This window comes from Marmota monax, unplaced genomic scaffold, assembly GCF_021218885.2.
Source record: "Marmota monax isolate L192 unplaced genomic scaffold, Marmota_monax_Labrador192_F-V1.1 WCK01_AAM20220418_F8-fsc00095, whole genome shotgun sequence".
NCBI classification, from domain to species: domain Eukaryota; kingdom Metazoa; phylum Chordata; class Mammalia; order Rodentia; family Sciuridae; genus Marmota; species Marmota monax.
Genome location: NW_026695244.1, coordinates 6,034,350 through 6,047,072, shown reverse-complemented (window position 1 = coordinate 6,047,072; position 12,723 = coordinate 6,034,350). Strand labels below are relative to the sequence as shown.

The 12,723-nt window shown below is 41.6% G+C and overlaps 2 non-coding genes across 2 annotated transcripts; both read right to left on the bottom strand.

Annotated features, from left to right (window-relative positions):
• Positions 1–7,270: 7,270 nt before the first annotated feature.
• On the bottom strand, positions 7,271–7,376 carry LOC124105806 (U6 spliceosomal RNA). The gene has a single exon (XR_006855878.1). It is a non-coding gene; the product is annotated as a U6 spliceosomal RNA (small nuclear RNA).
• Positions 7,377–9,759: 2,383 nt separating this feature from the next.
• Positions 9,760–9,832, bottom strand: Trnav-cac (transfer RNA valine (anticodon CAC)). Its single transcript has one exon. It is a non-coding gene; the product is annotated as a tRNA-Val (tRNA).
• Between the last annotated feature and the right edge of the window lie 2,891 nt (positions 9,833–12,723).

Here is a 12,723-nt window from a genome sequence, read left to right as displayed (position 1 = left end):
GGGAATGTTCAGTTTGCAAAAATTCTTTTAACTATATTCCTAAGATTTCTATCAATAATATAGATTCTATTTCAATAATTTTTATTTTAAAAATTCAAATAGTTATCTATTGTTGAGTGAAATTTACTAGATGCTATATGTGGCATAAATGTACTTACCAAGTACCCACAAAACAATTCAACGTGTTCTTTAAGAGCATATACATACATGCATAGATTATTATCTCTGGCTTATATCTGGGAAGGATATTAGGAGTTGATGTACACATTGAATTTGACTCTTATCATAATTCTGCTGGCATTGGGTTGCTAATCAAACTGGAGATCGGATCCATGGGTTTATCCTCATTTCCTAAGAGAGGAGCCCTGTTTTCCTAGCACTAAAAGGAGCAGTGGATCAAGAGTGGAAGTCTCTCTGAGTACCAGTTGACCACAAATAATCTCAAACATCGTGCAAACTGCTATAACACGGGCTATCAACTTCACCAAACACCCTTCAACATCAAGCATTCAAAAGGTCACCTATTAAGAGAACCAACCACATTCTAAAAAATGGCTGCCCTTTTATAAATAACTAAAGAAAACTCAATCATGTTAATTTCCAGATCATTTGGGGCATGAAATAAATATGTGGGGGGCGGCAACACACATTGAAAACTTCCTAAGTGTTTGCTTATTTCTCTGTGGATAAGATAAAGAAAATAAGACACTAAAGTCTGGACATCCAGTTGTTTGGAATATTATTCTCCAGCTTCAGAAGGACAAAAGAGAATCTATGAAACATGACTTTGAAAATAACAACAAACATGACTTTGGATAACAACAAAGCCAGAAGTCTTACTGACATCTCTTGTGTGTGGAATTAACCCTTGGAAGCCCAGGTAAGGCCACAGGGAAATCTCCCACAGTTAGATGGCTGAGTCCTAGGAGGTTTGGCAGTAGAGCAGCAATAGGATCCAGGATCATTAGGAGATCTTAGGAATACAGCTAATCTTAGGAATAGCTAAAAGAATTAATATTGGGCTGGAGGGAAGTCAAAGAGGACTTTAGAGCACCTGTAATCTTATTTGTTTGATTTTTTGGAAGAGAACATAGCCAGTGGTATTACGTGATTAATTAAAAAATAAGTCCTTCTATTAGTGAAAAGGCCAGAATTGGTTCTTTAACTTTGGCTGGTAAAGGCCCTATTTTTAAATGTTTGCATTACCCTGGAGAAAGGACAATCTTGTAGAATCTTATGGAACCAGAGAACTGTAGAGGATGGCAGGGCCTTAGATCTGTGAGTTCTGTAGCTCTCAACCCAAGGTACCCATGAATTCCCTGAAGGGCTCTCACTATGTTGAAACCGAATCAACAGGACAAAGCCCAGACATCTGTATTTTTCAAATGCCCCCAGTGAATTCTGATGGATGGTGTGGGCTGAGAACCACTGATCTGTTTGCTCCATTGATTTTCATCTCTCCAGGACCCTGTGGCCTGCCACAGAAGCTTCAATGGAGCTGCTTTCTTCTGCTTTCTGGCTTCACCAAGGGTCTTATTTGGAGCATTGGTTCCATGTCTAAAGGCTGAACTATAGAGGACCATGGATGTAGTCTGATGAGCTTCCAGGCAGTCCTCTTTCTCTACCTGGACTTGTTGGTCAGATCGATCATTTGGTGATAAACCCATGAAATGACTGAAATAGGAAATAACTGACCCAGTTTGTCTTTCCAGAGAAGACTCTGGGTTGGCGTTTTCACAGCAAGATCCTCATCAGATCTGCACCTGAGAAGGGAAGGAAACCAAAGCAGAATTGGGTGGGGGAAGATGTGAACTGTGATATCAGCTCCCAAAGGCCATGGCCAAACCTGACTGAGAGTGCAGGGAATATTGCTGGTCAGCATGATCCCCCCGTGGACTATCCCTCAGCCAAGGAATGTGGGCCATCTGGGGGAAAAATGTGGCCTCAGGTGGGAAGTGAAGTAGCTGATGGCTGGAGGAAGGCTACTGCCTGCACTGCCCACACCAAGTTCTTCCTTCCAGGGGAAGCTATGTGCAGCTCTGGGTGTACACTGCAGATGTGTAAATTTGGGGAGGGAGGGTATAGGGAATCCGTGAACTGATAATCCACGATTCTAGAAAGGGAAAGTGTTCATGGGAACAGCACAAGCATTCTAAATTGATTTAGCTCATAGCAACAGGACCGGGAAGTCTCCAGAAGGAGCTTAAAGAGGTGATGTAAGTTAGAGAAGAAACAATACTACTTTTTCCTTGTACATTTTGTGTTTTCATAACAAAATACCTGAGGTGGGGAACTTTATAAAGAAAAGAGGTTCACTTGACTCATGACTTTAGTGGTCAGTGAGTCCAGACCAAATGTCATCATTTGGCAAGGCCACTTTGGCTATGCCACAACATAGCAGAGAAGTAGAAGAGGAAGCGGGCACATGAAAAGAGAGAGGTCACATGGTGAGACAGGAAGTCAGAAAGCAAGGAGGGACCTGACTTACTTTTTTATAACAACCTGCTGTTGCAGGAACTACTCCTGTGTGACCCAGTCCACTCCATGAGACCAGCATCAATCCCTCATGAGGGCAGTCATGGCCCAATCACCTCCTCTTCAAAGTCTGACCACTTCTCAACATTGCTACATGGTACACCAAGCTTCTGGTGCACACATCTTTGGGAAACAAAACATATCCAACCCAGAGCATCTCTCTCTTAGGAAATATCAGGTGGTTGGCTTCCTTTTCAGGGCTTCTTATTAAGGATAAAAAGGCTTATGGTGGGATTAGATAACTTTTCAAAGAATACTTTTGTGTCTTGACCTTTTTCTGTTATCCCTGTGTTATGGCTTAGATATGATGTGTCCCCTAAACTCATGTGTGAGACAGAACAAGTGAATTGATCACATTATGAGAGTATGATCTAATCAGTGGATTAATCCACAATATGAATTAACTGAGTGGTAACTGCAGGCAGGAAGGGTGTGGATGGAGGAAGTTGATCACAGGAGGCATACTTTGGGGTTTATATTGTGTCCCTGGAGAGCAGAGCTCTGTCTGTGCTTCCTGATGGCCATGTCATGAGCTGCTTTCCTTTACCACACCCTGCTGCCATGATGTTCTGCCTCAAGTTGGGCCCAGAGCAATTGAACTGGCCCATTGTGAACTCTCAAACCATGAGCTGAAATAAATTTTCCTCCTCTATATTGTTCTTGTCAGTCCTTTTGGTTACAGCAACCAAAAACAAACAAAAACTCAAAACTGACTAAAACACTCTGTCTATAGCAAAAGATTAACTTTAGAATAAAGGGACTTCAGCTGACGCAAATCAGATTCAGTGTATATCTATTGAGCACCTACTGTATGCCACCTGCTGAGCCAGATGTTTCTGCATATACTCCAACAGGCTCATATTCCTATATTTATTAATTTGTCATGAAAATTATATTTTGAATAGATTTTCTTTTCATTTTTCAAATTACCAACTTGTTTATATAAAACCAAATGTAGAGGACATCCTTTTCTAAACCGAGAACAGTAGAACCCCTAGAATCTTGTTACTAATGTGGAAAACAAGCTTCCACTGTGTTTAAAAGATACTTTGTGATTACCACTTCAATTATACTTGTAAAATAAATCTCTATGAGCAGGAATGCTTTTAGCTACATTCTTAATCTTAAGAGATAATGCTTGGCCCTTTTATGGTGGTTGAGTAGATTAGATCTAGAGCAGTGAATTAATACTGAGTTAATTATCACAAGATTGGTGATTGATATCAAACTTCATGAAAAACATAGACGGGAACAAGTCAGCCATGCTGTGTTTACAAACCACAACTTTCAATAACAAATTCTTAAAACAAATTGTAACATATGTGGCTTACCGTGACAAATGTTTTTTCATTTCAAGGTTATAAGACAATGGTTATTAAAACTGTTAAAACAAATTTTTTAAAATATTTATTTTTTAGTTGTAGTTGGACACAATACCTTCATTTTATTTATTCATTTATTTTTATGTGGTACTCGGATTGAACCCAGGGGCTTACATGTGCTAGGCGAGCGCTCTTCTGCTGAGCCACAACCTTAGCCCACAATTTTTTAATATACTAAGAAACTTCCTTGCATTAAGAAATAGTCTTGAGGCTTAAACATGGATGTGCACCTGAGGAACCTCTTTATCCATGGGCCTAAACATGGACATCTGAGGAACTTCCGGATCCTAGAGCTTAAACATGGACGTACACCTTTGAAACTTCTGGATCCGGATCCGGGGGCCTAAACATGGATGTCTGAGGAACTTCCGTATCCAGGGGCCTAAATATGAATGTGTGCCTGAGGCATTTCCGGATACGAGGGCCTAAACATGGACATGCACCTGAGGAACTTCCGGATGCTATGGCCTAAACATGGAGGACTGAGGAACTTCCGGATCTGAGGGCCCAAAGATGGATGTGCACCTGAGGAACTTCTGGATCCGGGGGCCTAAACATGGACATGCACCTGAGGAACTTCCGGATGCTACAGCCTAAACATGGAAGAGTGAGGAACTTCCGGATCTGAGGGCCCAAAGATGGATGTGTATCTAAGGAACTTCTGGATCTTTGGGCCTAAATATGGATGTGCACCTCAGAAACTTCCGGATCCAGGGGCCTAAACATGGATGCCTGAGGCATTCCAGATCCTGGGGCCTAAACATGGACACCCGAGGCACTTCCATATCCTAGAGCCTAAACATGGATGCTGAGGAACTTTCGGACCCGGGGGGCTTAAATATGGATGTGCACCTGAGGAACCTCCGGATCCCGGGGCCTAAACATGGACACCTGAGGAACTTCTGGATCCTAGAGCCTAAATATGGATGTGCACCTGAGGACTTTTGGATGCTATGGCCTAAACATGGACATGTCCCTGGAACTTCTGGGTCCTTGTGCCTATAAAGGGCAGGGCGTGACTCTAAGAAAGGACATGGCCCATGAAGGGGAGCTGAGTATGGGGCCTGTTGGGGGGTAGACTGAGCTGTCACCCTGAACTTGAATGTGTCGGTGGCCTCACTTCCCGGCCTTCCCCTGGGTGTCACTTCCTCCCCTTCCAGGCGGTGCCAGGGAGGAAGTGAGACCAGGCGCAGGGGCCAGGCCACCGTCTTTCTCCTCGCTTAGCCGCCTGGCTGGGGATGGGAACTTCTTATGACACTAGCTACCTTCTACATCCCTGCCCCAGGACCTTCGGGACAACAGGAGGGGAGTCGTTGACATGATTCTCCCCTGGCTGCTGACCCTCAGCCCCGGGGTCTGCCCAGGGAGAGCTCTGTCTCCCAAAGGGTCAGGGGGCCCCTGTGACCTGCTGCTCCTTACCTACCGTCATCCTGGGCGAGCAAAGTTCAGGACACCAGACGCTACTGAGAGTGACATCTCCTGGATGGGTGTCTGGGGACTTTGCCTCTGACTCCAGGCCTCAGACACTGGATGATTCCTCCCAGAGACAGAAAATAATCCCACACTGCCCAAGACTTATTTTTAAGCCTTGGATTCTGAAATTTTCCTGCTGCCACCTTCTTTGTGAAACCAGTTTTTCAACAGAGACAATATTCCAGGAAAAAAAACACAACATGGAGTCAATCAAACCAAGCTGACACATCTGGTCCTCCAAGAGAAATCTGGTTTGGAGGGAAAACAGCCATTCTCAACTGGCGAAATAGTGAAGCTCTCTTGTCCTTATTTTGTGTAAGCAAAATAAATAATCTGATGTTAACTCATCAAATTATTTTTGATGAGTGCTTGGCTCATAGGAAAACTGATTCTGTTTTATGGAATGAAGTGTTACCTGATTTTAAAATTAAAAATGAAGCCAATTAGGATTGTTAAAAAAAAAAAAAGAAGAAGAAGAAGAAACAGTCTTGAGATTCAACTTGAAGATATAATGGATTGGTTGAGCTTAAATGATAACAGCTGGTATGCAAATATCCAATAAGTAAGTATCTTCTTAGCTATCATTCAAGGTGTGATTTCTAACCAGAAGATTTTCTGCTCAAATTTACTCTGTTTATTGTCACCCAAATGCTCAAGGTTTCTCATGAGTTCGCTCACTGATGCTTGTAACTTTGGGCTTTAGTTATAAATCCTAGCCAGATGTATGTTAAAGAAGTATGGAGCCATTTAATTTCTGTGGCCTCACTGACAAGACCTTATATTTGAAAAAGTTTTCTGCTACCCATATTCTCATTTTGGCATAAGTATGGGCATCTAGAAATGGCCCTTCAGCTCATGGCCATTTGTAGGGGCACATCCTAGGTGAGGGCTGAGTGTGAGTGGGCATCCCCAGAGCTGTCACTCTCCTTTCTGATGATCATGTCAGCTGCTTTTCTCTGCCACACTATTCTACCATGATGTTCTGCCTCACCTCAAGGCCTGAGGAATGGAGGCTGCAGTCTGTGGATTGAGACTTCTGATACTGTGAGCCTCCGAATAAACTTTTCCTCCTCTACAATTGTTCTGGTCAGGTCCTTTAGTCATAGTGGCAAAAAAGCTGACTAAAACAGCTAGTGAGAAGTTAGGGTCAGAAACAAAGTTGGACAGACGGTGGTAACAACAAAGCCAGCAGTTATCCCTGGGTCACCTTACTCCTATAGGTGCCGACTTAGGTCCAATGATGGAAAGGGAGGGATGATCATCAGGGGTGCCACCTTTTATTTATAAATGAAAGCTAGAACAGGGAGGCCAGTGGAGACAGGACCACATGTGACTTTCATGTGTCCTACATACTATGCTTGTTGTCATGAGTGGTAAGTTGGCTAGACAGTCCGGGTGCAGAGTGCTGACTTCCACATCCCCAGGCTTTTTATTTATTTTTTTATTATTAATTTTATATATGGCAGCGGAATGCATTACAATTCATATTACACATATAGAGCACAATTTTTCATATCTCTGGTTGTATAAAAAGTATATTCACTCTAATTCATGTCTTCATACATGTACTTTGAATAATGATGTCCATCACATTCCACTATCATTTCTAACCCACTGCCCCCTCCTTTCTCCTCCCACCTCTCTGCACTGTCTAGAGTTCATCTATTCCTCCCATGCTCCCCCTCCCTACCCCACTATGAATCAGGCTTCTTATATCAGAGAAAACATTCGGCATTGTTTTTTTGGGTTTGACTAACTTCATTAGCATTATCTTCTCCAACTCCATCCATTTACCTGCAAATGCTATGATTTTATTCTCTTTTAGTGCTGAGTAATATTCCACTGTGTATATATGCCACATTTTTTTATCCATTCATCTAAAAAATATGGAATACTTCATGAATTTGCATGTCATACTTGCACAGGGGATATGCTAATCTTCTCTGTATTCCAATTTTAGTATATGTACACTTCCTCCAGCCACACCCCACCTGCCTCCAACCACCACCGAGTTAATCCCATCAGGGATCAATTCACTGTTTAGGTTAAGGCTATAACCCAATAATCTTTCCTCCAAATCTTCTTTCATTGTCTCACCTGTGAGCTTTTGGGGGACACGATGTCTAAACCACAACAGCCTGCTTCTTCAAATCCCTGGGATGATTGGATGGCTTAAGTGAATGAAACTTGAACAGGAGGTGTCGTTTGATTGTGCCTTATTTTCCCCCTTTTAATCCAAGCAAAATATCAATGAGAATGCATTAAAGTTCTCTGAATTTTGAAGTTAGAATCTAGATCTCTCCCACCAGCACTGAACACTCATAGTGCAGCCTTGTCAACCTGTATCCAACCCACACCCTCCAGGTGAGGTGTCTAAGCTTCCATCATCAATTCCTTTTGTTCAGAGCCTTGATAAACCGAAGGCTGCTAACAAGGGGAGAGCACCTTCATTCCTGAATATTCCGTCCATTGCTAGGTTGCTTTTGTCTCTTCATCTCACGGACTCCATCTCTCTTCCTTGCTCTATATTCTACTTGATATTAAATCACTGTAATCTTTTCATACAAGTTTCTTAAAACATGTTACACTGGTGCTCCTACAGATTTTAATTCCTTACTGCCTGGCTTAGTCAGCACCCGCTGCCATAACAAAATATCATGGACAGAAATTTATAATCAAACAACAGAAATTTATACTCATAGTTCTAGAGGCTGAAGGTCAAAGATGGGGGGGGTGATAACATAGTTGGATTCTGGAGAAGGCTCTCTTCTTTACTTAGGAGTGTCTGTGTTCTTCTTACATGGTCTTGCCATAGTGTGTGGTTGGAGGGAGAGGGAGAGAAGGGGGAGGGAGAGAGAAGGAAAGGGAGAGATTGAGATTGATCTTCCCATTCCTCTTCTTATTAGGTCACCATCCTATCAGATGAGATCCCATCTTTATGACTTCATATAGTCACATAGGGTTTCAACATATGAATTTGGTGGGACCATAGTTCAGTCCACAGCACTGCCCTACTTCATGATACCCATTATCCACAGTCTCAAGCATTGGTGGGGTTCATTTCCTTGTGATTTTAACTTGATCCTACTCCAAGTTGTTTATGCCCAGTCTTTATATTTTCTTTTTCATTTAGCACACATTTCAATTCACCATTTAAACCTACTACAGGGAGAGTGATTTATAGATTATCCTTGCTTTTGCCCTAGTTATGAAATTTTTACTTTACTAAAAATCTGGTGTCTTTTATTTTTGTTCAGAAAAGCAGGTCAGTATGAAATCCTCTGTCCCCCTTAAATAGTTTGCATGCATTGTTCTCTCTGGCCCCCATAGCCTCAATCTTAACCTGCAGTTGCACAGGTACAACTGCATCCACTTTCATGTGAACTCTTGCCCTCTCTCCAGATAGCTTCTCTTTTTATAATCATTTGGGTTTCTGTTTAAAGCTTCAGTGAGGTCTCAACTGAGCACTTATCTGTGGAAGTCAGCCAAATGACATTACATGTTTTATTTCTGATAACTAAGAGTACTGTTACAACCTGCAGATAAGGAAACTGAGGCTAGAGAGGGTAAGAGATTTGTCCACAGTTGTTCACTTTCTGTCTTTCTTTTTTCTTTTGATAATGAGGATTTAACCCAGAATACTCAACCAGTAAGTCATATCCCCAACCCTTTTTAATATTTTATTTAGAGACAGGGTCTTGCTGAGTTGCTTAGGGCCTTGCTAAATTGCTTAGACTGGCTTTGAACTTGTGGTCCTCCTGCCTCAGCCTCCTGAGATGCTGGGATTACATGAATGCACCACTGTGCCTGACAAGTTGTTCAATTTCTGAGCCATAAAGAGAAGACTTTAATGGCAGGGGTGAGGCTCCAGGGTCCTGGAGACCAACTAGCCCTTCTCCCATAAAAAGCTGAACAATATGTCATTTGGCTTTCATCTTTTCAAAGTCCTTTGAAAGGACTCCCTTCTTTCTGTCTTTACTTCCTTGACAAAACCTGTGTCATAGTGTGTTGGGATCAGTATGAGAATGGTGACCAAACTACTTGGCCAGATGTAGGGTTACCAGACTTAATAAAAATACAGAAATACAGCTAAATTTGAGTTTTACAGTTCCCCTATTTTCCCCATCATATTCCAAGACAGATTTTGTCAAATAAGTGAAGACTGAAAAGAGGGAGAGTATCCTTCAGAAGACTTTGAAAAAATGGAAGCCAGATGACTCATCCTCCGTTTTTTTATGAGGAAGGGGCTAGTTTATTTCCAGGCCTCTTGGAACCCCACCCCTGCCACTCAGGTTTTCTCTTTTTGGCCTGATAAACAATAAGTATATTTTATTTTTTTTAATGTAGCATTTCTTTCTTTCTTTTTTTTTGGTGGTGCTGGGGATTGAACCCAGGGCCTTATGCATGTGAGGCAAGCACTCTACCAACTGAGCTATATCCCCAGCCCACCAATAAGTATATTTTAGAATCAATATGTCCCATGCTGTGTGTGGAATATGGACTCCTCTGTCCCCATTAGACATTGTGCATGGATCATACCCTCTGGCTCCCATTTCCTCAATCTTACCTGCAGTTGCACAGGTACACCTGCATGTACTGTGTGCAGTGCTAAAACATTATTTGTGTTTCATTTGAAGTGAAATTTAACTGGCCATCCTGTATTTTACCTGGCACCTTTGGCCGGATGGCTACCCTACAGATATGTGAGTGCTGTGAATGATGGTTCTGCACCTCTTGTGATAGTGAGGACATTTGGAAAAAGAAAACAAACATTAAAGTCACATTGAGCTCCACTGTTTTATTTACTATTGTGGATTTTGACAATAAAACCACCACCACCAATATTCTAAAATGAATATATATTTTACTTTGAAAAGTCTGACATATATCTTTATCAACCCAGTGCCTGAGATTTTTTGTGAATTCACAGCATTTCATGTCTAGCCTAAGGGAACTTAGAAAACTATATTGCTTCCTCATTCAAGCTGAACTCATGTTTGAGTAAAGTTGGACAATCTATTTAACCTCTCTTTTTGCCTTAGTTTATTCATCTGGAAAAAGGAGATGGTCAGAGCAAAAGATTGTTGTGAGGAGCGAATGAGAAAACACATATGAAATTGGCTAGTCTAGTGCTTGCTATGCAGTAGACACTAAATAAATATTGGCTTCCTTTTCTTACCTTGCTTCTCCATTTCTGAGTATGGACAGCATTGCTTCATAGACCATGGCAAATTTCAAGGCTATATATTGCATACATGTCTCAAAGAAATTTTTGTTCTCTTTACTAATGCACAGGTGCCATCTGAACCACATCCTTGTGATGATTAATGAATTGATTGAATTGTTTGCTCAGAAAGTACTTATTGAGTACCTAATATACACCAGGCACATAGTGTTCTTGGAGTTGTGGATACGTGGTAATCAGGGCAAAGTTTCTATTTTCTCATGAGAATTGCTTCCAGTATGATGTGGGGGGGGCATGGATAATGAATAAAAGAACAAGTAAATATATTTATTATACGGAGCAGTCAATTAGGGCTAATGTTGTGAAACTGAGCATTGATTTTGGTTATGTGGAAGTCATTGGTGAATGTGACAGCTTTTTTTGTTTCCTGGAGTTTGCTCAAGAGAAGTTGATAAAAGAATTTTGCTGAAAGGGTGGCAGAAAAATGATAGGCAACTGAAAAGAAATCTGGAGTTAAAAGATTTTTTAGTTTTTAAATCGAAGCTATTGCAGCTGTAAACTGAAAGCATGACCAAGGCAAGAAGATAATGTGATAATGCACAAGACTGTCTAGGAAGGAGTGCATGGCAGAGTGCTAGGGTAGGAGAGTCTGATGGACAAGAGGAGGGTTTGGCCTTAGGCTGCAGCCAGAACCATTTTCTCACTGAGTTCAGAAGGCAGAGTGCATGAGGCTACGAGTGGTGAGGTGCTTACTTAATTGGGCAATGGAAAGATGTGAAAGTTATATCCTACACTCTCCATGAAATAAGACAAGATATTGTCTTTAATTGCCCTTATTAATAACTACTGATTATCGGTAATTTGAAAATATTGAAATTAATTGTTGATAAGGAATTCTCGATGCATGCATGTAATACCAGCAAGTCTGGAGCCTGAGGCAGAAGGATTAAAAGTTCAAGGCCAGCCTCAGCCTCTTAGCAAGATCCTCAGCAACTTAGCTAGACCTTGTCTCAAAATAAATACCAAAAAGGGCTGGGTATGCAGCTCAGGGCAAAGTGGGTTCAATCCCCAGTACAAAAAATGAAAACAAAACAAAAAAAGATGAAAAGAAATGATCCCTTCCTTATTTATATCAGGTTCTTACTAAGCACACCCAAATATTCTTGGATATATCCCATTGTCTCCCCACTTCCCCTGTGAGGAGTGAGACTCCAACTTCCTTTAATTTATTCACAGACATCTCTTTTCCGTTCAGCAGGTCCAAGTGCTGGTCTTTGATATTTTTCACTCCTCAGGCATTTGTCTCCATTGAGATAAATTCTTCCAGAAGAAGCTGCCCATCTTGACAAGTCTGTTGTGAGTCCGTGCTCCACTGCACAGCCAGACCTGAAAGTGACGGGAACTGACAAACTCTCTGAACTTGTCCCCTTGGATTTGTCTAATGGGCCTTTTCCTGACACAGATGAAAAAGTCATTGACAGAAACAGACCATTTACCATGAACCTGAGCAGAGGTATGAGCAGCGACAGATGAAATAGGGCTCGAAATAAAGCTGGGAAATCCAGGACACATGTGATGGGCCCAAGGAGACCTCCGCCTGGAGAATCAGACATGCAATGGATGGTATTGGAATTTGCAGCCCAAGTCACCTGTTTGGGGTGGAAGAAAGCCAAGTCCCAGATTTCCTATCTCTCACCCAACTTTACACCACAGAGAGGCTGCAGAGAGACAACTTAGGGATCAGAGGTGGCTTTCAAACAGTCCACTCAGGTCCAATGCCAAGTTATCTTTTCAAGGGTTTTGAGATAAAAGGGAGGTTGGGGAGGTGTTGCTTACAAATTTACAGTCACTTAGAAATTCTATTCTGTTGGCAGCAAAATTCAGGTTGAAGAAAGCTTTCCAAACAGAAGAGTCACATCTTGCGGATGATAATTTTAGGTTCTATAATCAACCCCTGACGTGAATGTCATAAAAACTCAGAGTTACCCTTGAAGAGCCCTTACCTTACCCATAAAAAATACAACCCCCAGTATTCTCATTTCCATTCATGCTTAAATTTTAAGATCTTTGCATTGAATTAAAGGAAAACAACAACAACAACAACAAAGGATGTTTGTGCAGTTGTCTGGTCTGCATTCTGCCTTTAAA